Here is a 22,323-nt window from a genome sequence, read left to right on the forward strand (position 1 = left end):
TGTAGTGGCCTCACTGGTAGGGAAAGAACAGACTTGTGGGATAGCAGGACGCCTGATGAGCGACAACCTGGCCTTGTTGAGGGATGTCTGTCTGTACTCTGAGGATCGCTCCCTCCCTCTGTGCATTTTAGGTGTAGACCTAGAAAAGGCCTTTGACCGCCTAAACCGGCAGTACTTAACATCGGTACTTGAGCACATGAAGTTTGGCCCCATCATGAGAAAGTGGATTAACCTGCTGTACACAGGTAGCAACAGCAGAGTCATGGTTAATGGCAATAGATCACGCACCTTTGAAGTCTGTTCAGGGGTGAGGCAGGGCTGCCCATTATCCCCCTTGTTATTCGTTTTGGCTATGGAGCCCTTAGCCTGTGCCTTGCGCCAGGATCAGGCCATTAATGGGATACCAGTGCCTGGAAGTGGGGGAGGAGAGGTAAAGACGTCTCTATACATGGATGACGTCACCCTGCTCCTCTCTGACAATGCCTCAATTAGCAGAGCTCTGCAGTGCTGTGATCGGTTCTCTTTGGCTTCCTCCGCAAAAATTAACACATCTAAGAGTGAGATTTTTTATCAGAACTGGAGGGAGCCAAAAGAAGGACATGATCTCAGGCTGCAAGAGAAGAGAATTAAGGTCCTGGGGGTGTATTTTGGAGAAGAGATGGGAACAGTAAATTGGCAGAACAAATTGCCAATCTTAAACAAAAAACTGATGCAATGGAAGGACCGAGACCTCACCATGACAGGGAAGGTGCTGGTCATCAAAGCCGAGCTCTTGCCTGTCTTGAATTTTCTGGCTTCTACCTTCCCAATCCCACACCGTGTTGCGGCGGTGCTGAGGAGATTGATGTTTCAATTTCTATGGGGTGGGAAGCAGGAAAGACTCAGAAGGGAAATAATGTACAGGCCGCTACCCTCAGGGGGGAAGTCTGTCCCAGATATTGCTACGAAGCTGCTGTGCATTTTCCTGGCCTCTGTGCTGAGAGGCTTTGCAACAGCACCTGCAGCGCGTACCTGGACTTATTTTTCCAGGCTCTGGGTAGGTAGGGAGGTGTTCAGAGTGTGGGGTGTCAGACCCAAGCTGGACGTCCCACTCTCTGACACATGCCCTGCAATTTATGGGACAGTTAAAAGTTTTCTAAGATCTCACCCAATTGGCCATATTCCCCTCCGAGATGTCAGCGTCCAAAAACTGGAAGATTTCGTAGCACCCCAGAACAATAGGCAGACCCCTGTGGGCATTTTAACATCAGCCCAAACAAGGAAGGTGTGGAAACACACATCCTCTAAATTTCTGTGCAACATTCACAGAGATTTAGCCTGGAGTGTCGTCCACCAGTGCTTACCGGTACGAACTTTCTTGTACCGTAGGGGCCTCACCCCCAGCCCTCGCTGCGTTAGGGTGGGCTGCGGCGAGGAGGAGACTGTGACCCACCTCCTGTGGTCCTGCTTTTTTGCTAAGGCCTTCTGGGCACAGTTTGAAGATTGGTTGCAGGCTCTCTCGCCCCAATTTACCCTGACCGCTGCTTTCATCATATACGGCATCTCTCCTGTCAAGCTTCCTCCTGACGTGTTTGACAGGATCTGGGCCGTGGTGAACAGTGGGAAAGACGCCCTGTGGAGAGTGAGGAACATGGGGCTGTTCAAAGGCATCGAGGTCCCAGTCAAGGCAGCAGGTAGCCTGGCCCTGTTCATCACCCGAGAGAACTATTACCTCAGAGATCTGTGGAGAGAAGGGAGGGAGGAAGCAGAAAATCTGTGGGAAATAGAGGGCATTGGACAGTATCTCAAGAAACTGTGAAAAACATTATCATGTTTAAGTAAAGAATGTGATTTGCACCAGAAAAAAAGAAATTGTTGCTATGTAACTGGTTCCGTGTCAAAATGTAATGAGATGTGATCATATATACTGTTTTAAGTATGTATATTAATGTAAAGCTTTCTGATTTGTGATTTCCTGTATTTTTTTGTGAAAAGAAAATAAAGTTCTTAAAAATCGAAATCGGTTCACCCAGGGCGAGGCTCGGCCATTGCACTCCGGCTGTGCTGACCCCTGCGAATTCCCCAAATGTGGGAATCTCGACTGCATAATTTCTGGTAGTGGGGGACTGCGTTCGCGCTCTCCCCTGATGTGCTTGGTCCAAGAACAGATGCGGCAGTGCGGGCGGCTTTGCCGTCTGCTGGGGAGCTGTGCTGGGTGCCGATGAAGCGGCTTCAGCGGTGGGGGTTACTACAGAAACGCCCTGGGCTTTTTCGCGAGCACCGCCTGATAACGTTGTCTCCTTTTCAACCCGCTACAGCCATAACGCTATTTGTATAACCACAAAAAACAATCTTGTGCTTATACACGTTAAATGTTCACCTCGTGACAAGGTACTTCAATTGTGATCTTTCAGCTTGTCTGACCCTGGTGGTCTGGCTGACTTTTGCTTTCTCCCGCTCTCTGTCCTGGGACAGTAATCCTTTATTGTTTTTCTCACACTCCATCAGTTTGACTTTGTAGTTCAGTCTGTTGCCCGTGTGTGTGTGTGTGTGTGTACCAGTTTGTAGTGCAATGTAACCTGACTACCTTACGTCCTGCACTCATAATATAATATATATATAGAGAGAGATAAATACTGTATATCTTAAGAACAAAATCCAACACCAAAAGCTCTTCATGAGTCATTTTACCCCAGCATTGAAACCGAGTTCTTACCAGCATGCAACACATTGCTAATCCAACCAAAAGATCAAGGTGTGATGGTCAACTTGAAGTGCATGAAGTAGGAGTAGAACAATGTACCCCGAAGCAGGACCACAATTCGAAAGGAGTGGATGCCACTATTTCTCTTTTTTTCTTAGTTATAGGTCCATGGAAGCATTTCAAGCTAATTACACTACTCCTCCTGGACATGAATTCCCTTTTCAAAGCGAGTCTTTTTGCTGTAGTTTGCATGGTTTAGGATGCTGATCGAGGTTAGCCTTGATTTGGTCATGGGGGCCTCGGTACTGTATGCTAATGCTAAAGACAGTTCACCAGTTTTCTGATTGTTGGGTTCTGTATCAGTGCAGGAATGTCAAATAGTGAATGGCTGTACCTCTGTTGTATCCGTGCTCAATGAACGAAATCGGTTATAAATGAATGTATGTATATTTGTACGCAAAACGAGTTGTTTATTGACTGACCTTCAATTGCAGATTTAGAGGCAGCTTCGATATTCGTTTTACAGCCGTTTTTTTTTCATATGAATCACACGCATGCCATTCAAAGAGCCACTTTAGCGATGAGCAGATTGATCCATGTTTCTTGTGCATCTGAAGGGATGTGAGGGAGCTTCTCTTTCTGAACTGGCATGCCTTAAAAATGGACGACCGTCGCGATACCGTTTGCCAGTCAGTGTTGCTGGATGAAACAAAAGTGGGCAGATTGAAATGTTTGGTCTTTTCGTGAGCACCCCGGGAAATAAATGTCCATAGTCGAGGGTTTTTCCTCCCAAAGCCTACGGCACCAACGGCGACCCCTGCTGGCCGAGAGAGCAAAAGCTTACAGCACCTGGTATTCCCAGGCGGTCTCCCATCCAAGTACTAACCAGGCCCGACCCTGCTTAGCTTCCGAGATCAGACGAGATCGGGCGTGTTCAGGGTGGTGTGGCCGTAAGCGAAAGCAACGGCGCCTGACTCGCTACTTGAAGCTGTGTGTGGCGGGGGCTCCGGGCCCCCCGAGCGGGACTCAAGGATCGTTCGTGTGCAACTCTTTGGAAAGGAGCTGCTTTCCAAATCGCATTGCGTGCCTGGATGTTGGCGACTGTGCTCCCGTGCTCCCGTGCTCCCTTCAGTTGCCTGGCCCTGCTCTTGCCCCGCACTGGAGCAGGACAAATAAACTGCACGGAGGAGCACCAGGCAAGTCTTCACCAGACAAAAACCTCCAGTGCACAGCACACTGCAAACATTTCGGGGCTGTCGCGTGTTTATTTCAGCACATAAAGCGCTCGGCGCCTCCGCCCTCTTGTGGCCTTGCGGCGTCAGAGCAAGAGGCTCCTTCTCGCTGCCCTTCCGCTGTGTTGCAGGGCCCCGCGAGGGAACCCGGAGCGCGCACTTTGTGGGGGGGCGGGGGACCGCGTTCGCGCTCTGCCCCCGGTCTCTTGCGCGAGTACTAAATCTCACGGCCCCAGCCAGCGGCCAGGAGACGAGTACAATTTCGCGGGACAGGGGGGCCTCGTCATTGATCGTTACAGGTGAGACGGGGATCAGGAGGAGACCCCGACTGATGGGTGACACACCGCCGTGACTCCTTCTCGAGAGAGACGCCCTGGGATTTGGAACGGCCAAGGAGGGTCAGGACACCTCGGTTTGACGCCTCCCCCCGAAGGACGGCGCCTGTTTGTGCAGCAGAGTGTCGCCATCAGGAGGCTGGGGCATAAGAGGGCCACACAGCCCGCAGGGTGAGCGCTCCCTACTGGTCCCAGTCACACCTCTTGCAGGAGCAGCAGCAGCCTGAGCTTTCCCGGGGGGGAAGCTCCCGTCCGGGTGCCGGCCAGGCTCACACCTGCTGGGCTGCCGGGGGTGAGCCCAGTCGAGAGTCGCAGGGCGAGACCTAGTCACCGGGGAGAAACGATACAAGTGAAGGATTGCTCGGCTCTCGGCTCTTGAAAAGACCGACAAATGACTCGTTCCCGCCGGAGCTGATTGTACCCGCATGTGTGGTGTCGTCTTCTTCCCCCGCCCCGCTGTGTTTGCTGTATTGTCTCTGAAGCCGGCCCCCCCGAGGCGAGACGGGCTGTTCCTGTGCCCCAATTAACACTTTACAGGTGCCATTCCCCGGCATTGTGGCCATTGTCGGTGCTCACACGCGATAAGATAAGGCGGAGGAGAGCGGGGCATGCCCAGCGCCAGACATTCAAGGAGGGGGCAGTGCGAGGTGAGGTGAGGTGAGGTGAGGTGAGGTGCGACACGCCGGAGCCCCGACGCTGCTAACGCGGAGCACTTGTTGGACTGGCATCGAAAGGACGTGTGCGCTCGGAGCGAGCCTTCCCTGCGGCGGAGCGCGGGAACTTTCTCCCCCCCTCCCGCTGCAGGAGTTGTGTGCGCTGCAGCGGTGCCGAGAGAAAAGCACAGAAGGCAGCAGGCTCTGGAGAGCAGGTAAGAGACGGAGGCGAGCAGGCTCGTTTTTTTTGGAAATTGCTGAAAAGGTTTGTTCGGTGTGTGGCAGGCGCACGTCGCGAGCTTGCGTGGCGATCTGCCGGCCTGGTGATATGTAAATGAGGCCGAATTGCATCCCGGGACATGCTGCGGATGCGAAATGGCGACTGCAGATGTGTAGGAAACGACGCGCTCGTTTTCTCGCTTTGCCCTCGCTTTTGAGTGTTAGTGTGGCGTGTGAGTGTGCGAAAGAGTGGGCCCAGCAGGAGGCGGTGGCGTGCGGGGCGAGGAGCTGGCCTAGGCTGCGAGTACTGTGCTGTGAGTGCGGCCCGCTTGCAGGGGCCTGTACAACTCATACTTACCTGGCAGGGGAGATACCTTGATCAGCCTGTAGGTGGAGTAGTTGGATTGTTTTTCTTTTGTTGGAAGCAGTGTTCGATTTGCGGTTTTTGAAATGGCAACCTTTGGATCCCGTAAGAATGCTGTACGTTTTGAGCTCTTGGATGACCTCTTCATGGATCGTATGCAGTTCAGCAGAAAAGTGTTACAGAAGGAACTTGGCTTTGAACCTCGGCACTTGGATTTTATCTTCGCTCTCCCAGGTCAGAAAGCATTTGAGGTTGTATTTGCTACCTATCCTCTGTTTGAACAATGCGTGGATGTGTTTGAGGCAAAAAGAGGCAAAGTTCCTGCACTTGAGAAGATCAACTTGCAGCCTCTGACACAGAGAGAGAGGAAAACGGTGCATGTTGTTATGTTCTCGGAACTGGCAAAGACGGAGGACATTCACACCTGGCTTAACCAGTACTGCACCGTCCACCATGGAACTGAGGTTAGAGATGTTGATGGTATAAAAACAGGAGCAAGGAAATTCGAGGTTCGCTTGCTACCGGACAGCGTAAATGGAGGCTTAAGGCACCTGCCCTCTACAATCCGGCTGGGCGCCTGCAATGGCTATGTGTTTTATGTGGGACAACCAAAGGTGTGTCGGCGCTGTGGTGCTGTGGGACACCTGGCATCGTCCTGCACTGTGAAATGCTGCAAGACCTGTGGCAAACAGGGACATTTAGCCTCTGACTGTTCAATGCTGCCAAAGTGCAATTTATGTGGCTCGGAAGGACACGTTTTTAAGAACTGCCCTCACGCCTACGCCAATAAACTCAAAATGAGAAAGGATGAGGCAGTGCTTGTTTCAGCCAAACCGGCCCGAAAATCCAAAGCAAACAACAAATCAAACAAAGAACCCTTGTTGGACAAAGACTCTCAGCCTCCAGCCAGGATCAGTCCTGCTGTGGCTCCGGGGCTGGTGGAAGAGAAATCCACTACGCCCCCACAACCGCAGACTGCACCAGACAAGCACGAGGGTTTGAAAACCCCCGAGAACAGCGAGGACCCCTCCCCCACTCCTGCTCCTCAGAACGAGGGCCAGTGTGGGGCCCCCCGGTGGAGGGGGTCCAGCGAGGATACCCAGGATTCAGCGGAGCTGCTTTTCTCAGACTCTGCAAGTGCTACAGATGCCCTCCTCTCCTCCATCCAGTCCATCACGGAGGATCTGCAGCAGCTGGTGGGTGAGGGGGAAGAGGAGACTGGTGCATCGGCTGCACCCCTTTCCCCTCAGTGCTCCCAGGAGCTGGACTTGAGGAAAAGAAAAAATGACTCTGTTTTCTCCCCGAGCGAGGAGGAAGGAGAGCATGGCGATGGGGACAGCTGGAACCTCTCCACCCCTCCCTCTACCCCCTTCCTTGAAATGGACTCTGTGAACGCTTTTACTGCTGCCACCCTGATGAAGGCTCATTCAGAGGATGGCTGGCAGGAAATTGGTAAGAAGAAAAAGAAAAAGAAAAAGGTAACAGGTGAGACCGAAGAGAAATGTGTTTTGTAAAGACTGGTTCCACTTTCTTATGTAATATGGCTCTTAACATAATTTCTCTTAACACAAGAGGTATCAATGACAGAGTTAAATGCCAGTCTGTCTTTGATTACCTCCAGCAGAGAGAGGGAGATGTGTTGATGTTGCAGGAGTGTGCTTTAGCCTATCAAGAGAGGTATAAAAGTTTTGAAGATAGGTGGGATAAAGGGCCTTCTGTTTGGTCAGGGGACAATAACAACAGAGCCTCTGGCGTGGCCATTCTTTTCAAAGGATGGGCATTCAAATTGAAAAGTATTCAGAGGGTCATAGATGGCAGGTTGCTGTGTGTGGATGTGGAATGGGGGACCGTTAACCTGCGGCTAATCAATGTGTATTGCCCTACTGACGTAGGAGGAAGGGTGGAGCTACTCAAGGCACTCTCCCCCCTATTGTTATGCAGCACAGACGTGATAGTGGGAGGGGATTTTAATTGTATCTTAGAGCACACAGACAGGCAGTCTAGCTCGCCGATAAAATTGGATTCCAGCTCACTGGCCCTGCAAAACTTAGTTCAAGACTTTAAACTCTCAGACACATATAGATGTATATATCCCACAACAGCAGGATATACATGGTCAGGGAGGAATAGCAGCTCCAGAATTGACTATTGCTTTGTCTCAGAGAGAGTGAAAGTTGTTGGGGTCACTCTTCAGCCTGTCTTCTTCTCAGATCATCAGGCTTTAGGGTGTAGAGTGGAACTCCAGGGCGGGACTGTCTTTGGCCCAGGCCTCTGGAAACTCAACACAAAGCTGCTAGAGAACGAGGGGGTAGTATCCCGCTACAAGGAGAAACTATCACAGTGGCTGTCCTTGCAGTGTCTGTACGGGTCAGTAGGAGAGTGGTGGGAGGAGGTGAAGGTGAGGACAAAGGCCTTTTTCATGGCTGAGGGAAGGAAGGCTGCTGCCAGACGGAGAGGAGTGCTAGCCAGGAAACAGAGGCAGCTGCAGCGTCTCTACACGATGCTGCACAGTGGCTTCGATGTGCTCGAGGATATCGCCCTTTTAAAAAAGGACATCCGGAGCATAGCCGAAGAAAGTAGTCGAGGAGTGCTGTTAAGAAGCAGAGTGCAGTTCTTGGAAGAAAATGAGAAGTGTACTCGCTTCTTTTTCAGGAAAGTGGTAGGCTCCAAGACTGTCATGGAAAGTGTAGTTGATGAGGAGGGACGAGAGAGAACAGAGCCGAGTGCTATCCTCTCCTGCACCGAGGCCTTCTACTCAAGACTGTACAGCTCTACAGAGGTAAAGGATGAAGATATTCATTTTTTTACCTCAAAGCTAGAAAACATTTTGAGTGAAGAAGATAGGGAAGTACTTGAGAGGGATTTGACAGTAGAAGAGCTGAGACAGGCTATGGAGAGCTTACAGAAGGGGAAAACTCCGGGTGCTGACGGGCTCCCTAAAGAATTTTATTGCACCTTTTGGGATCTGCTTCAGGATCCGCTACTGCTCCTATTCGAGGAAAGCTACAAGACAGAATTGCTGCCTGACTCCTTAAGAGAAGGCACTATCTCTCTCTTGTTTAAGAAAGGAGCAAAAAATGACATAAAGAACTGGAGACCCCTCAGCCTGTTAGGCGTGGACACTAAGATCCTGTCCAAAGCCCTTTTCCTGCGCCTACAAAATGTAGTGGCCTCACTGGTAGGGAAAGAACAGACTTGTGGGATAGCAGGACGCCTGATGAGCGACAACCTGGCCTTGTTGAGGGATGTCTGTCTGTACTCTGAGGATCGCTCCCTCCCTCTGTGCATTTTAGGTGTAGACCTAGAAAAGGCCTTTGACCGCCTAAACCGGCAGTACTTAACATCGGTACTTGAGCACATGAAGTTTGGCCCCATCATGAGAAAGTGGATTAACCTGCTGTACACAGGTAGCAACAGCAGAGTCATGGTTAATGGCAATAGATCACGCACCTTTGAAGTCTGTTCAGGGGTGAGGCAGGGCTGCCCATTATCCCCCTTGTTATTCGTTTTGGCTATGGAGCCCTTAGCCTGTGCCTTGCGCCAGGATCAGGCCATTAATGGGATACCAGTGCCTGGAAGTGGGGGAGGAGAGGTAAAGACGTCTCTATACATGGATGACGTCACCCTGCTCCTCTCTGACAATGCCTCAATTAGCAGAGCTCTGCAGTGCTGTGATCGGTTCTCTTTGGCTTCCTCTGCAAAAATTAACACATCTAAGAGTGAGATTTTTTATCAGAACTGGAGGGAGCCAAAAGAAGGACATGATCTCAGGCTGCAAGAGAAGAGAATTAAGGTCCTGGGGGTGTATTTTGGAGAAGAGATGGGAACAGTAAATTGGCAGAACAAATTGCCAATCTTAAACAAAAAACTGATGCAATGGAAGGACCGAGACCTCACCATGACAGGGAAGGTGCTGGTCATCAAAGCCGAGCTCTTGCCTGTCTTGAATTTTCTGGCTTCTACCTTCCCAATCCCACACCGTGTTGCGGCGGTGCTGAGGAGATTGATGTTTCAATTTCTATGGGGTGGGAAGCAGGAAAGACTCAGAAGGGAAATAATGTACAGGCCGCTACCCTCAGGGGGGAAGTCTGTCCCAGATATTGCTACGAAGCTGCTGTGCATTTTCCTGGCCTCTGTGCTGAGAGGCTTTGCAACAGCACCTGCAGCGCGTACCTGGACTTATTTTTCCAGGCTCTGGGTAGGTAGGGAGGTGTTCAGAGTGTGGGGTGTCAGACCCAAGCTGGACGTCCCACTCTCTGACACATGCCCTGCAATTTATGGGACAGTTAAAAGTTTTCTAAGATCTCACCCAATTGGCCATATTCCCCTCCGAGATGTCAGCGTCCAAAAACTGGAAGATTTCGTAGCACCCCAGAACAATAGGCAGACCCCTGTGGGCATTTTAACATCAGCCCAAACAAGGAAGGTGTGGAAACACACATCCTCTAAATTTCTGTGCAACATTCACAGAGATTTAGCCTGGAGTGTCGTCCACCAGTGCTTACCGGTACGAACTTTCTTGTACCGTAGGGGCCTCACCCCCAGCCCTCGCTGCGTTAGGGTGGGCTGCGGCGAGGAGGAGACTGTGACCCATCTCCTGTGGTCCTGCTTTTTTGCTAAGGCCTTCTGGGCCCAGTTTGAAGATTGGTTGCAGGCTCTCTCGCCCCAATTTACCCTGACCGCTGCTTTCATCATATACGGCATCTCTCCTGTCAAACTTCCTCCTGACGTGTTTGACAGGATCTGGGCCGTGGTGAACAGTGGGAAAGACGCCCTGTGGAGAGTGAGGAACATGGGGCTGTTCAAAGGCATCGAGGTCCCAGTCAAGGCAGCAGGTAGCCTGGCCCTGTTCATCACCCGAGAGAACTATTACCTCAGAGATCTGTGGAGAGAAGGGAGGGAGGAAGCAGAAAATCTGTGGGAAATAGAGGGAATTGGACAGTATCTCAAGAAACTGTGAAAAACATTATCATGTTTAAATAAAGAATGTGATTTGCACCAGAAAAAAAGAAAATTGTTGCTATGTAACTGTTACCGTGTCAAAATGTAATGAGATGTGATCATATATACTGTTTTAAGTATGTATATTAATGTAAAGCTTTCTGATTTGTGATTTCCTGTAATTTTTTGTGAAAAGAAAATAAAGTTCTTAAAAATCGAAAAAATCGGTTCACCCAGGGCGAGGCTCGGCCATTGCACTCCGGCTGTGCTGACCCCTGCGAATTCCCCAAATGTGGGAATCTCGACTGCATAATTTCTGGTAGTGGGGGACTGCGTTCGCGCTCTCCCCTGATGTGCTTGGTCCAAGAACAGATGCGGCAGTGCGGGCGGCTTTGCCGTCTGCTGGGGAGCTGTGCTGGGTGCCGATGAAGCGGCTTCAGCGGTGGGGGTTACTACAGAAACGCCCTGGGCTTTTTCGCGAGCACCGCCTGATAACGTTGTCTCCTTTTCAACCCGCTACAGCCATAACGCTATTTGTATAACCACAAAAAACAATCTTGTGCTTATACACGTTAAATGTTCACCTCGTCACAAGGTACTTCAATTGTGATCTTTCAGCTTGTCTGACCCTGGTGGTCTGGCTGACTTTTGCTTTCTCCCGCTCTCTGTCCTGGGACAGTAATCCTTTATTGTTTTTCTCACACTCCATCAGTTTGACTTTGTAGTTCAGTCTGTTGCCCGTGTGTGTGTGTGTGTGTGTGTACCAGTTTGTAGTGCAATGTAACCTGACTACCTTACGTCCTGCACTCATAATATAATATATATATATAGAGAGATAAATACTGTATATCTTAAGAACAAAATCCAACACCAAAAGCTCTTCATGAGTCATTTTACCCCAGCATTGAAACCGAGTTCTTACCAGCATGCAACACATTGCTAATCCAACCAAAAGATCAAGGTGTGATGGTCAACTTGAAGTGCATGAAGTAGGAGTAGAACAATGTACCCCGAAGCAGGACCACAATTCGAAAGGAGTGGATGCCACTATTTCTCTTTTTTTCTTAGTTATAGGTCCATGGAAGCATTTCAAGCTAATTACACTACTCCTCCTGGACATGAATTCCCTTTTCAAAGCGAGTCTTTTTGCTGTAGTTTGCATGGTTTAGGATGCTGATCGAGGTTAGCCTTGATTTGGTCATGGGGGCCTCGGTACTGTATGCTAATGCTAAAGACAGTTCACCAGTTTTCTGATTGTTGGGTTCTGTATCAGTGCAGGAATGTCAAATAGTGAATGGCTGTACCTCTGTTGTATCCGTGCTCAATGAACGAAATCGGTTATAAATGAATGTATGTATATTTGTACGCAAAACGAGTTGTTTATTGACTGACCTTCAATTGCAGATTTAGAGGCAGCTTCGATATTCGTTTTACAGCCGTTTTTTTTTCATATGAATCACACGCATGCCATTCAAAGAGCCACTTTAGCGATGAGCAGATTGATCCATGTTTCTTGTGCATCTGAAGGGATGTGAGGGAGCTTCTCTTTCTGAACTGGCATGCCTTAAAAATGGACGACCGTCGCGATACCGTTTGCCAGTCAGTGTTGCTGGATGAAACAAAAGTGGGCAGATTGAAATGTTTGGTCTTTTCGTGAGCACCCCGGGAAATAAATGTCCATAGTCGAGGGTTTTTCCTCCCAAAGCCTACGGCACCAACGGCGACCCCTGCTGGCCGAGAGAGCAAAAGCTTACAGCACCTGGTATTCCCAGGCGGTCTCCCATCCAAGTACTAACCAGGCCCGACCCTGCTTAGCTTCCGAGATCAGACGAGATCGGGCGTGTTCAGGGTGGTGTGGCCGTAAGCGAAAGCAACGGCGCCTGACTCGCTACTTGAAGCTGTGTGTGGCGGGGGCTCCGGGCCCCCCGAGCGGGACTCAAGGATCGTTCGTGTGCAACTCTTTGGAAAGGAGCTGCTTTCCAAATCGCATTGCGTGCCTGGATGTTGGCGACTGTGCTCCCGTGCTCCCGTGCTCCCTTCAGTTGCCTGGCCCTGCTCTTGCCCCGCACTGGAGCAGGACAAATAAACTGCACGGAGGAGCACCAGGCAAGTCTTCACCAGACAAAAACCTCCAGTGCACAGCACACTGCAAACATTTCGGGGCTGTCGCGTGTTTATTTCAGCACATAAAGCGCTCGGCGCCTCCGCCCTCTTGTGGCCTTGCGGCGTCAGAGCAAGAGGCTCCTTCTCGCTGCCCTTCCGCTGTGTTGCAGGGCCCCGCGAGGGAACCCGGAGCGCGCACTCGTCATTGATCGTTACAGGTGAGACGGGGATCAGGAGGAGACCCCGACTGATGGGTGACACACCGCCGTGACTCCTTCTCGAGAGAGACGCCCTGGGATTTGGAACGGCCAAGGAGGGTCAGGACACCTCGGTTTGACGCCTCCCCCCGAAGGACGGCGCCTGTTTGTGCAGCAGAGTGTCGCCATCAGGAGGCTGGGGCATAAGAGGGCCACACAGCCCGCAGGGTGAGCGCTCCCTACTGGTCCCAGTCACACCTCTTGCAGGAGCAGCAGCAGCCTGAGCTTTCCCGGGGGGGAAGCTCCCGTCCGGGTGCCGGCCAGGCTCACACCTGCTGGGCTGCCGGGGGTGAGCCCAGTCGAGAGTCGCAGGGCGAGACCTAGTCACCGGGGAGAAACGATACAAGTGAAGGATTGCTCGGCTCTCGGCTCTTGAAAAGACCGACAAATGACTCGTTCCCGCCGGAGCTGATTGTACCCGCATGTGTGGTGTCGTCTTCTTCCCCCGCCCCGCTGTGTTTGCTGTATTGTCTCTGAAGCCGGCCCCCCCGAGGCGAGACGGGCTGTTCCTGTGCCCCAATTAACACTTTACAGGTGCCATTCCCCGGCATTGTGGCCATTGTCGGTGCTCACACGCGATAAGATAAGGCGGAGGAGAGCGGGGCATGCCCAGCGCCAGACATTCAAGGAGGGGGCAGTGCGAGGTGAGGTGAGGTGAGGTGAGGTGAGGTGCGACACGCCGGAGCCCCGACGCTGCTAACGCGGAGCACTTGTTGGACTGGCATCGAAAGGACGTGTGCGCTCGGAGCGAGCCTTCCCTGCGGCGGAGCGCGGGAACTTTCTCCCCCCCTCCCGCTGCAGGAGTTGTGTGCGCTGCAGCGGTGCCGAGAGAAAAGCACAGAAGGCAGCAGGCTCTGGAGAGCAGGTAAGAGACGGAGGCGAGCAGGCTCGTTTTTTTTGGAAATTGCTGAAAAGGTTTGTTCGGTGTGTGGCAGGCGCACGTCGCGAGCTTGCGTGGCGATCTGCCGGCCTGGTGATATGTAAATGAGGCCGAATTGCATCCCGGGACATGCTGCGGATGCGAAATGGCGACTGCAGATGTGTAGGAAACGACGCGCTCGTTTTCTCGCTTTGCCCTCGCTTTTGAGTGTTAGTGTGGCGTGTGAGTGTGCGAAAGAGTGGGCCCAGCAGGAGGCGGTGGCGTGCGGGGCGAGGAGCTGGCCTAGGCTGCGAGTACTGTGCTGTGAGTGCGGCCCGCTTGCAGGGGCCTGTACAACTCATACTTACCTGGCAGGGGAGATACCTTGATCAAGAAGGAGGTTCACCCAGGGCGAGGCTCGGCCATTGCACTCCGGCTGTGCTGACCCCTGCGAATTCCCCAAATGTGGGAATCTCGACTGCATAATTTCTGGTAGTGGGGGACTGCGTTCGCGCTCTCCCCTGATGTGCTTGGTCCAAGAACAGATGCGGCAGTGCGGGCGGCTTTGCCGTCTGCTGGGGAGCTGTGCTGGGTGCCGATGAAGCGGCTTCAGCGGTGGGGGTTACTACAGAAACGCCCTGGGCTTTTTCGCGAGCACCGCCTGATAACGTTGTCTCCTTTTCAACCCGCTACAGCCATAACGCTATTTGTATAACCACAAAAAACAATCTTGTGCTTATACACGTTAAATGTTCACCTCGTCACAAGGTACTTCAATTGTGATCTTTCAGCTTGTCTGACCCTGGTGGTCTGGCTGACTTTTGCTTTCTCCCGCTCTCTGTCCTGGGACAGTAATCCTTTATTGTTTTTCTCACACTCCATCAGTTTGACTTTGTAGTTCAGTCTGTTGCCCGTGTGTGTGTGTGTGTGTGTACCAGTTTGTAGTGCAATGTAACCTGACTACCTTACGTCCTGCACTCATAATATAATATATATATAGAGAGAGATAAATACTGTATATCTTAAGAACAAAATCCAACACCAAAAGCTCTTCATGAGTCATTTTACCCCAGCATTGAAACCGAGTTCTTACCAGCATGCAACACATTGCTAATCCAACCAAAAGATCAAGGTGTGATGGTCAACTTGAAGTGCATGAAGTAGGAGTAGAACAATGTACCCCGAAGCAGGACCACAATTCGAAAGGAGTGGATGCCACTATTTCTCTTTTTTTCTTAGTTATAGGTCCATGGAAGCATTTCAAGCTAATTACACTACTCCTCCTGGACATGAATTCCCTTTTCAAAGCGAGTCTTTTTGCTGTAGTTTGCATGGTTTAGGATGCTGATCGAGGTTAGCCTTGATTTGGTCATGGGGGCCTCGGTACTGTATGCTAATGCTAAAGACAGTTCACCAGTTTTCTGATTGTTGGGTTCTGTATCAGTGCAGGAATGTCAAATAGTGAATGGCTGTACCTCTGTTGTATCCGTGCTCAATGAACGAAATCGGTTATAAATGAATGTATGTATATTTGTACGCAAAACGAGTTGTTTATTGACTGACCTTCAATTGCAGATTTAGAGGCAGCTTCGATATTCGTTTTACAGCCGTTTTTTTTTCATATGAATCACACGCATGCCATTCAAAGAGCCACTTTAGCGATGAGCAGATTGATCCATGTTTCTTGTGCATCTGAAGGGATGTGAGGGAGCTTCTCTTTCTGAACTGGCATGCCTTAAAAATGGACGACCGTCGCGATACCGTTTGCCAGTCAGTGTTGCTGGATGAAACAAAAGTGGGCAGATTGAAATGTTTGGTCTTTTCGTGAGCACCCCGGGAAATAAATGTCCATAGTCGAGGGTTTTTCCTCCCAAAGCCTACGGCACCAACGGCGACCCCTGCTGGCCGAGAGAGCAAAAGCTTACAGCACCTGGTATTCCCAGGCAGTCTCCCATCCAAGTACTAACCAGGCCCGACCCTGCTTAGCTTCCGAGATCAGACGAGATCGGGCGTGTTCAGGGTGGTGTGGCCGTAAGCGAAAGCAACGGCGCCTGACTCGCTACTTGAAGCTGTGTGTGGCGGGGGCTCCGGGCCCCCCGAGCGGGACTCAAGGATCGTTCGTGTGCAACTCTTTGGAAAGGAGCTGCTTTCCAAATCGCATTGCGTGCCTGGATGTTGGCGACTGTGCTCCCGTGCTCCCGTGCTCCCTTCAGTTGCCTGGCCCTGCTCTTGCCCCGCACTGGAGCAGGACAAATAAACTGCACGGAGGAGCACCAGGCAAGTCTTCACCAGACAAAAACCTCCAGTGCACAGCACACTGCAAACATTTCGGGGCTGTCGCGTGTTTATTTCAGCACATAAAGCGCTCGGCGCCTCCGCCCTCTTGTGGCCTTGCGGCGTCAGAGCAAGAGGCTCCTTCTCGCTGCCCTTCCGCTGTGTTGCAGGGCCCCGCGAGGGAACCCGGAGCGCGCACTTTGTGGGGGGGCGGGGGACCGCGTTCGCGCTCTGCCCCCGGTCTCTTGCGCGAGTACTAAATCTCACGGCCCCAGCCAGCGGCCAGGAGACGAGTACAATTTCGCGGGACAGGGGGGCCTCGTCATTGATCGTTACAGGTGAGACGGGGATCAGGAGGAGACCCCGACTGATGGGTGACACACCGCCGTGACTCCTTCTCGAGAGAGACGCCCTGGGATTTGGAACGGCCAAGGAGGGTCAGGACACCTCGGTTTGACGCCTCCCCCCGAAGGACGGCGCCTGTTTGTGCAGCAGAGTGTCGCCATCAGGAGGCTGGGGCATAAGAGGGCCACACAGCCCGCAGGGTGAGCGCTCCCTACTGGTCCCAGTCACACCTCTTGCAGGAGCAGCAGCAGCCTGAGCTTTCCCGGGGGGGAAGCTCCCGTCCGGGTGCCGGCCAGGCTCACACCTGCTGGGCTGCCGGGGGTGAGCCCAGTCGAGAGTCGCAGGGCGAGACCTAGTCACCGGGGAGAAACGATACAAGTGAAGGATTGCTCGGCTCTCGGCTCTTGAAAAGACCGACAAATGACTCGTTCCCGCCGGAGCTGATTGTACCCGCATGTGTGGTGTCGTCTTCTTCCCCCGCCCCGCTGTGTTTGCTGTATTGTCTCTGAAGCCGGCCCCCCCGAGGCGAGACGGGCTGTTCCTGTGCCCCAATTAACACTTTACAGGTGCCATTCCCCGGCATTGTGGCCATTGTCGGTGCTCACACGCGATAAGATAAGGCGGAGGAGAGCGGGGCATGCCCAGCGCCAGACATTCAAGGAGGGGGCAGTGCGAGGTGAGGTGAGGTGAGGTGAGGTGAGGTGCGACACGCCGGAGCCCCGACGCTGCTAACGCGGAGCACTTGTTGGACTGGCATCGAAAGGACGTGTGCGCTCGGAGCGAGCCTTCCCTGCGGCGGAGCGCGGGAACTTTCTCCCCCCCTCCCGCTGCAGGAGTTGTGTGCGCTGCAGCGGTGCCGAGAGAAAAGCACAGAAGGCAGCAGGCTCTGGAGAGCAGGTAAGAGACGGAGGCGAGCAGGCTCGTTTTTTTTGGAAATTGCTGAAAAGGTTTGTTCGGTGTGTGGCAGGCGCACGTCGCGAGCTTGCGTGGCGATCTGCCGGCCTGGTGATATGTAAATGAGGCCGAATTGCATCCCGGGACATGCTGCGGATGCGAAATGGCGACTGCAGATGTGTAGGAAACGACGCGCTCGTTTTCTCGCTTTGCCCTCGCTTTTGAGTGTTAGTGTGGCGTGTGAGTGTGCGAAAGAGTGGGCCCAGCAGGAGGCGGTGGCGTGCGGGGCGAGGAGCTGGCCTAGGCTGCGAGTACTGTGCTGTGAGTGCGGCCCGCTTGCAGGGGCCTGTACAACTCATACTTACCTGGCAGGGGAGATACCTTGATCAAGAAGGAGGTTCACCCAGGGCGAGGCTCGGCCATTGCACTCCGGCTGTGCTGACCCCTGCGAATTCCCCAAATGTGGGAATCTCGACTGCATAATTTCTGGTAGTGGGGGACTGCGTTCGCGCTCTCCCCTGATGTGCTTGGTCCAAGAACAGATGCGGCAGTGCGGGCGGCTTTGCCGTCTGCTGGGGAGCTGTGCTGGGTGCCGATGAAGCGGCTTCAGCGGTGGGGGTTACTACAGAAACGCCCTGGGCTTTTTCGCGAGCACCGCCTGATAACGTTGTCTCCTTTTCAACCCGCTACAGCCATAACGCTATTTGTATAACCACAAAAAACAATCTTGTGCTTATACACGTTAAATGTTCACCTCGTGACAAGGTACTTCAATTGTGATCTTTCAGCTTGTCTGACCCTGGTGGTCTGGCTGACTTTTGCTTTCTCCCGCTCTCTGTCCTGGGACAGTAATCCTTTATTGTTTTTCTCACACTCCATCAGTTTGACTTTGTAGTTCAGTCTGTTGCCCGTGTGTGTGTGTGTACCAGTTTGTAGTGCAATGTAACCTGACTACCTTACGTCCTGCACTCATAATATAATATATATATAGAGAGAGATAAATACTGTATATCTTAAGAACAAAATCCAACACCAAAAGCTCTTCATGAGTCATTTTACCCCAGCATTGAAACCGAGTTCTTACCAGCATGCAACACATTGCTAATCCAACCAAAAGATCAAGGTGTGATGGTCAACTTGAAGTGCATGAAGTAGGAGTAGAACAATGTACCCCGAAGCAGGACCACAATTCGAAAGGAGTGGATGCCACTATTTCTCTTTTTTTCTTAGTTATAGGTCCATGGAAGCATTTCAAGCTAATTACACTACTCCTCCTGGACATGAATTCCCTTTTCAAAGCGAGTCTTTTTGCTGTAGTTTGCATGGTTTAGGATGCTGATCGAGGTTAGCCTTGATTTGGTCATGGGGGCCTCGGTACTGTATGCTAATGCTAAAGACAGTTCACCAGTTTTCTGATTGTTGGGTTCTGTATCAGTGCAGGAATGTCAAATAGTGAATGGCTGTACCTCTGTTGTATCCGTGCTCAATGAACGAAATCGGTTATAAATGAATGTATGTATATTTGTACGCAAAACGAGTTGTTTATTGACTGACCTTCAATTGCAGATTTAGAGGCAGCTTCGATATTCGTTTTACAGCCGTTTTTTTTTCATATGAATCACACGCATGCCATTCAAAGAGCCACTTTAGCGATGAGCAGATTGATCCATGTTTCTTGTGCATCTGAAGGGATGTGAGGGAGCTTCTCTTTCTGAACTGGCATGCCTTAAAAATGGACGACCGTCGCGATACCGTTTGCCAGTCAGTGTTGCTGGATGAAACAAAAGTGGGCAGATTGAAATGTTTGGTCTTTTCGTGAGCACCCCGGGAAATAAATGTCCATAGTCGAGGGTTTTTCCTCCCAAAGCCTACGGCACCAACGGCGACCCCTGCTGGCCGAGAGAGCAAAAGCTTACAGCACCTGGTATTCCCAGGCGGTCTCCCATCCAAGTACTAACCAGGCCCGACCCTGCTTAGCTTCCGAGATCAGACGAGATCGGGCGTGTTCAGGGTGGTGTGGCCGTAAGCGAAAGCAACGGCGCCTGACTCGCTACTTGAAGCTGTGTGTGGCGGGGGCTCCGGGCCCCCCGAGCGGGACTCAAGGATCGTTCGTGTGCAACTCTTTGGAAAGGAGCTGCTTTCCAAATCGCATTGCGTGCCTGGATGTTGGCGACTGTGCTCCCGTGCTCCCGTGCTCCCTTCAGTTGCCTGGCCCTGCTCTTGCCCCGCACTGGAGCAGGACAAATAAACTGCACGGAGGAGCACCAGGCAAGTCTTCACCAGACAAAAACCTCCAGTGCACAGCACACTGCAAACATTTCGGGGCTGTCGCGTGTTTATTTCAGCACATAAAGCGCTCGGCGCCTCCGCCCTCTTGTGGCCTTGCGGCGTCAGAGCAAGAGGCTCCTTCTCGCTGCCCTTCCGCTGTGTTGCAGGGCCCCGCGAGGGAACCCGGAGCGCGCACTCGTCATTGATCGTTACAGGTGAGACGGGGATCAGGAGGAGACCCCGACTGATGGGTGACACACCGCCGTGACTCCTTCTCGAGAGAGACGCCCTGGGATTTGGAACGGCCAAGGAGGGTCAGGACACCTCGGTTTGACGCCTCCCCCCGAAGGACGGCGCCTGTTTGTGCAGCAGAGTGTCGCCATCAGGAGGCTGGGGCATAAGAGGGCCACACAGCCCGCAGGGTGAGCGCTCCCTACTGGTCCCAGTCACACCTCTTGCAGGAGCAGCAGCAGCCTGAGCTTTCCCGGGGGGGAAGCTCCCGTCCGGGTGCCGGCCAGGCTCACACCTGCTGGGCTGCCGGGGGTGAGCCCAGTCGAGAGTCGCAGGGCGAGACCTAGTCACCGGGGAGAAACGATACAAGTGAAGGATTGCTCGGCTCTCGGCTCTTGAAAAGACCGACAAATGACTCGTTCCCGCCGGAGCTGATTGTACCCGCATGTGTGGTGTCGTCTTCTTCCCCCGCCCCGCTGTGTTTGCTGTATTGTCTCTGAAGCCGGCCCCCCCGAGGCGAGACGGGCTGTTCCTGTGCCCCAATTAACACTTTACAGGTGCCATTCCCCGGCATTGTGGCCATTGTCGGTGCTCACACGCGATAAGATAAGGCGGAGGAGAGCGGGGCATGCCCAGCGCCAGACATTCAAGGAGGGGGCAGTGCGAGGTGAGGTGAGGTGAGGTGAGGTGAGGTGCGACACGCCGGAGCCCCGACGCTGCTAACGCGGAGCACTTGTTGGACTGGCATCGAAAGGACGTGTGCGCTCGGAGCGAGCCTTCCCTGCGGCGGAGCGCGGGAACTTTCTCCCCCCCTCCCGCTGCAGGAGTTGTGTGCGCTGCAGCGGTGCCGAGAGAAAAGCACAGAAGGCAGCAGGCTCTGGAGAGCAGGTAAGAGACGGAGGCGAGCAGGCTCGTTTTTTTTGGAAATTGCTGAAAAGGTTTGTTCGGTGTGTGGCAGGCGCACGTCGCGAGCTTGCGTGGCGATCTGCCGGCCTGGTGATATGTAAATGAGGCCGAATTGCATCCCGGGACATGCTGCGGATGCGAAATGGCGACTGCAGATGTGTAGGAAACGACGCGCTCGTTTTCTCGCTTTGCCCTCGCTTTTGAGTGTTAGTGTGGCGTGTGAGTGTGCGAAAGAGTGGGCCCAGCAGGAGGCGGTGGCGTGCGGGGCGAGGAGCTGGCCTAGGCTGCGAGTACTGTGCTGTGAGTGCGGCCCGCTTGCAGGGGCCTGTACAACTCATACTTACCTGGCAGGGGAGATACCTTGATCAAGAAGGAGGTTCACCCAGGGCGAGGCTCGGCCATTGCACTCCGGCTGTGCTGACCCCTGCGAATTCCCCAAATGTGGGAATCTCGACTGCATAATTTCTGGTCGTGGGGGACTGCGTTCGCGCTCTCCCCTGATGTGCTTGGTCCAAGAACAGATGCGGCAGTGCGGGCGGCTTTGCCGTCTGCTGGGGAGCTGTGCTGGGTGCCGATGAAGCGGCTTCAGCGGTGGGGGTTACTACAGAAACGCCCTGGGCTTTTTCGCGAGCACCGCCTGATAACGTTGTCTCCTTTTCAACCCGCTACAGCCATAACGCTATTTGTATAACCACAAAAAACAATCTTGTGCTTATACACGTTAAATGTTCACCTCGTCACAAGGTACTTCAATTGTGATCTTTCAGCTTGTCTGACCCTGGTGGTCTGGCTGACTTTTGCTTTCTCCCGCTCTCTGTCCTGGGACAGTAATCCTTTATTGTTTTTCTCACACTCCATCAGTTTGACTTTGTAGTTCAGTCTGTTGCCCGTGTGTGTGTGTGTGTGTGTACCAGTTTGTAGTGCAATGTAACCTGACTACCTTACGTCCTGCACTCATAATATAATATATATATAGAGAGAGATAAATACTGTATATCTTAAGAACAAAATCCAACACCAAAAGCTCTTCATGAGTCATTTTACCCCAGCATTGAAACCGAGTTCTTACCAGCATGCAACACATTGCTAATCCAACCAAAAGATCAAGGTGTGATGGTCAACTTGAAGTGCATGAAGTAGGAGTAGAACAATGTACCCCGAAGCAGGACCACAATTCGAAAGGAGTGGATGCCACTATTTCTCTTTTTTTCTTAGTTATAGGTCCATGGAAGCATTTCAAGCTAATTACACTACTCCTCCTGGACATGAATTCCCTTTTCAAAGCGAGTCTTTTTGCTGTAGTTTGCATGGTTTAGGATGCTGATCGAGGTTAGCCTTGATTTGGTCATGGGGGCCTCGGTACTGTATGCTAATGCTAAAGACAGTTCACCAGTTTTCTGATTGTTGGGTTCTGTATCAGTGCAGGAATGTCAAATAGTGAATGGCTGTACCTCTGTTGTATCCGTGCTCAATGAACGAAATCGGTTATAAATGAATGTATGTATATTTGTACGCAAAACGAGTTGTTTATTGACTGACCTTCAATTGCAGATTTAGAGGCAGCTTCGATATTCGTTTTACAGCCGTTTTTTTTTCATATGAATCACACGCATGCCATTCAAAGAGCCACTTTAGCGATGAGCAGATTGATCCATGTTTCTTGTGCATCTGAAGGGATGTGAGGGAGCTTCTCTTTCTGAACTGGCATGCCTTAAAAATGGACGACCGTCGCGATACCGTTTGCCAGTCAGTGTTGCTG

At 52.1% G+C, this 22,323-nt stretch overlaps 9 non-coding genes across 9 annotated transcripts; 5 read left to right on the forward strand and 4 right to left on the reverse strand.

Moving 5' to 3' along the window:
- The first annotated feature begins 1,956 nt into the window (after nucleotides 1–1,956).
- On the forward strand, nucleotides 1,957–2,126 carry LOC148678914 (U1 spliceosomal RNA). Its single transcript, XR_015940250.1, has one exon. It is a non-coding gene; the product is annotated as a U1 spliceosomal RNA (small nuclear RNA).
- Nucleotides 2,127–3,520: 1,394 nt separating this feature from the next.
- On the reverse strand, nucleotides 3,521–3,639 carry LOC148678915 (5S ribosomal RNA). Its single transcript, XR_015940696.1, has one exon. It is a non-coding gene; the product is annotated as a 5S ribosomal RNA (ribosomal RNA).
- A 6,967-nt stretch (nucleotides 3,640–10,606) lies between these two features.
- Nucleotides 10,607–10,778, forward strand: LOC148678916 (U1 spliceosomal RNA). Its single transcript, XR_015940264.1, has one exon. It is a non-coding gene; the product is annotated as a U1 spliceosomal RNA (small nuclear RNA).
- A 1,396-nt stretch (nucleotides 10,779–12,174) lies between these two features.
- Nucleotides 12,175–12,293, reverse strand: LOC148678917 (5S ribosomal RNA). The gene has a single exon (XR_015940698.1). It is a non-coding gene; the product is annotated as a 5S ribosomal RNA (ribosomal RNA).
- A 1,713-nt stretch (nucleotides 12,294–14,006) lies between these two features.
- LOC148678918 (U1 spliceosomal RNA) lies at nucleotides 14,007–14,170 on the forward strand. The gene has a single exon (XR_015940160.1). It is a non-coding gene; the product is annotated as a U1 spliceosomal RNA (small nuclear RNA).
- A 1,394-nt stretch (nucleotides 14,171–15,564) lies between these two features.
- LOC148678919 (5S ribosomal RNA) lies at nucleotides 15,565–15,683 on the reverse strand. The gene has a single exon (XR_015940761.1). It is a non-coding gene; the product is annotated as a 5S ribosomal RNA (ribosomal RNA).
- A 1,833-nt stretch (nucleotides 15,684–17,516) lies between these two features.
- Nucleotides 17,517–17,680, forward strand: LOC148678920 (U1 spliceosomal RNA). The gene has a single exon (XR_015940161.1). It is a non-coding gene; the product is annotated as a U1 spliceosomal RNA (small nuclear RNA).
- Nucleotides 17,681–19,068: 1,388 nt separating this feature from the next.
- LOC148678921 (5S ribosomal RNA) lies at nucleotides 19,069–19,187 on the reverse strand. Its single transcript, XR_015940702.1, has one exon. It is a non-coding gene; the product is annotated as a 5S ribosomal RNA (ribosomal RNA).
- Nucleotides 19,188–20,900: 1,713 nt separating this feature from the next.
- LOC148678922 (U1 spliceosomal RNA) lies at nucleotides 20,901–21,064 on the forward strand. Its single transcript, XR_015940198.1, has one exon. It is a non-coding gene; the product is annotated as a U1 spliceosomal RNA (small nuclear RNA).
- The last annotated feature ends 1,259 nt before the right edge of the window (nucleotides 21,065–22,323 follow it).

The sequence above is a fragment of the Lepisosteus platostomus genome, chromosome 1, assembly GCF_059453375.1.
Source record: "Lepisosteus platostomus isolate fLepPlt1 chromosome 1, fLepPlt1.hap1, whole genome shotgun sequence".
In the NCBI taxonomy this organism is placed as follows: Eukaryota; Metazoa; Chordata; class Actinopteri; order Semionotiformes; family Lepisosteidae; genus Lepisosteus; species Lepisosteus platostomus.